Below are 2,753 nucleotides of genomic sequence, written 5' to 3' on the forward strand. Positions count from 1 at the left end.
CAAAGTGTCTTTGGTGAAGCTCACCTTAGCCAAAATGAGAAGGACAGGTAGAAGAAGTGACTCCAAATATGACTTGTTGTTCCCTCTACATAAAGATGGTTTGCTTCATGCACAAGGTCACTGTCCTCTCAGGTTGTAACTCGAAGGCACTCTGGACCCATGTTGAAAACAGAGATTTATATTGACTTGAGATGACTTCTTATGACAGTGTCTTCATATTTAGCTAATTTCTCTCTAACCAACTGTAATAGTCAGGTCTCAGAGTGGCTCCTCTGTGGAGTCAGGCAGTGAGAGGAAAGGGTTCAGTTGTATCAGGATATGGGGAAGACAAATGAAGGAACATGCCCAAAACAGAGCAAAGGTAAGTTACTGACCCTCCTCCCCCACCCCTTCCTGCACATGCTGGAGCCTTGATTCAGGCTTCAGTAGAGGGGAGGGTGTTGGTTGGGCTCTTTCACAGGCAGGCAAATCTTAAATATAAATCTCTCACCACTAAAGCAGAAGCTCAGAGAGATAGATGAGGAGTTAGAGAATCTGAGGGGCTAATTTCCTTCAGATCATGTAGACTTTCCTTTTAGTAATCATGTTTACCACTGCAATTAAGTTGTACATAAAATTTGAATTTTCTTTTTTTTTAAGATTTTATTTATTTGACAGAGAGAGACACAGTGAGAGAGGGAACACAAGCAGGGGGAGTGGGAGAGGGAGAAGCAGGCTTCCCGTGGAGCAGAGAGCCCAATGCGGGGCTAAAATTTGAATTTTCAATTGACAATGGGTTTAATTCAGCTTAGCCCTCCTTAGAGAGCTTTTTCTTCTTCCCCACATATGGCAGCAGGTTTTTTCCTGTTTGGGGCCTGAAGATCAGTAATACAGATTTTCTTTTTCTTTTTTCTTTTTCTTTTTTTTTTTTTTGTCAAGAAGATGACTACCTTTGTAACAAATTAGTAACATAGTGATATCTTATTGGTATAATTTTGCTTTAATACAGAAATCAGTCCCATAATTGTGGCAGTTAAACCACCTCCTTTTACAGATGAGAGGTCCAAGCAATCTGGCCCCCAAATCCCACATGGAGTAGCATTCAAGGAGAAGTGGGAGGCTGAGGTCTCTGGGCTCATCCAGGTTTGATGCATCAACCTGCCTGAGGATCATTTCCCCCCACAGGAGTTGAGCACCAGGCATGCCAGTGCATGAGGGTGCTGAGAAGTTAGCCCTACTGTTTCCTGTTCTTCTGCTCACTGAGTCAACACTGCAAAGTAACTAGCAGTGGGCAGGACAGCAACTTAAAAACTGGAATCAGGGTGACTTCCAGTCTCAGTTTTCAACCATTTTGTAGTAAATCTCCAGAGTCCTTCATATTTGCACAGTATTTTATCCCCACATTCTTCCTTGGAAATGGCCAGAATCTTTAATTGCCAGTCTCTCACAGCTCTGTTCAGTAGAAATAAATGTAAACCACTATTTGAGACACATTTTCTAACTGTTGCATTTTTTTAAGTTAAAGAAACAAGTAAAATTATAGGACTACTTTTATTTACTGCAAGATATCCAAAATAGTATTTCAACATCAATGTAGAATGTAGAAATTATTAAGAAAGTATTTCAACTTTTTTTTTTATAGTCTCCAGAATGTGATTTATGTGTTACACAAGCAGCCTATCTCAGTTTGGACTAGTGCACTAGCTACATTTCAAGTGCTCAGGAGCTACATGTGGCTAGCGGCTAGTAGCTACTGCATTGAGAAGCACAGATTCTGCTTCAAATGCTTCAGAAACGCTGCACTGGATGATCTTCAGAGAAGTCCCTCCAGACTGGACAGCTTGCCGGGTCTGCGCCAGACTGCGCGTCAGGGGTTCCTGAGCCTGCAGGATTCTGTGCAGTGGACCCGCGAGTCCGGGGTGCTGAGGCTAACCCCAGGGCAACCCCAAGGACCCAGAGCCGGTGAAAGGTGCCGGGCATGGAGCGCCCTGGGAGACAGAGACCTTTTTGCCCAGGGACCTGGTGAGAGCACAGGGCTGTGCGCTTCCCAGGCAGCACAGTAGTACATGCCCTCGTTGCTCTTCTCCAGCTTCAGCACCCACAGAGTACAGCTGATGCTCTCCCTGTCCTCCATGGTCTCGACTTTGCTTTCGAGACTGGTACCTCCACCTTCATCCAGATCATATTCAGTCTGAGGACCCTCCTGGTGGCAGTACCAGTGGATATAGTTGACACTGGTGTCAGCTTTGCATCACAGGGTGGCCGAAATTGCCCAAGTGCCAGGACCAAAGCCGGGTGCTCCAGGTTGAGCCCTGTTCCACCGCCTGCAAGAGGGTGGGGGGACAGCTGTGAGACAGCGGCGGCTGGGAGGGAGGGAGTCAGGAACTTACTGGGAAACAGATGGGCGCACAGGCCTGCAAGAGGATCCAGCATGGTTCTGCTTCCCACCTGATGGAGAGAAGCCCAGGGGCCTTGTGGCTGCACCTGCTGGGAGGAGACTGGCTGGGTGGTGGCAGAGGGCAGGTTCTGAGCCTCTGCTTCCTTGAGGCGCCTGCAGCTACTGGTGAGAGATAGGTAGCAGGGAGAGAAGGGCCAGAGGGCTGGGACAGGTCTGACCACAAGGTGAGGGGCCATCAATGGTCAGGGATCTGAAAAAAAAAAAAAAAAACACTGAGGAATGTTGGTGAAATAAAAGAGCACCAGCAATAACAGCAATCCTTGATTAGACAAAGACTGCACTTGAGAACCTCACTAGTTGGTTTCTACTCTTTGAT

The 2,753-nt window shown here is 46.6% G+C and overlaps 1 long non-coding RNA gene across 1 annotated transcript; it reads right to left on the reverse strand.

The window, feature by feature from the left end:
- Window positions 1-874: 874 nt before the first annotated feature.
- LOC141372124 (uncharacterized) lies at window positions 875-2,520 on the reverse strand. Its single transcript, XR_012377444.1, has 2 exons — window positions 2,428-2,520; window positions 875-2,303 (listed from the first exon to the last, which is right to left on the reverse strand). It is a non-coding gene; the product is annotated as an uncharacterized lncRNA (long non-coding RNA).
- Window positions 2,521-2,753: the final 233 nt, after the last annotated feature.

The sequence above is a fragment of the Callorhinus ursinus genome, unplaced genomic scaffold (assembly GCF_003265705.2).
Source record: "Callorhinus ursinus isolate GAN/ISIS: 27379988/994484 unplaced genomic scaffold, GSC_fseal_2.0 scaffold1316, whole genome shotgun sequence".
In the NCBI taxonomy this organism is placed as follows: Eukaryota; Metazoa; Chordata; class Mammalia; order Carnivora; family Otariidae; genus Callorhinus; species Callorhinus ursinus.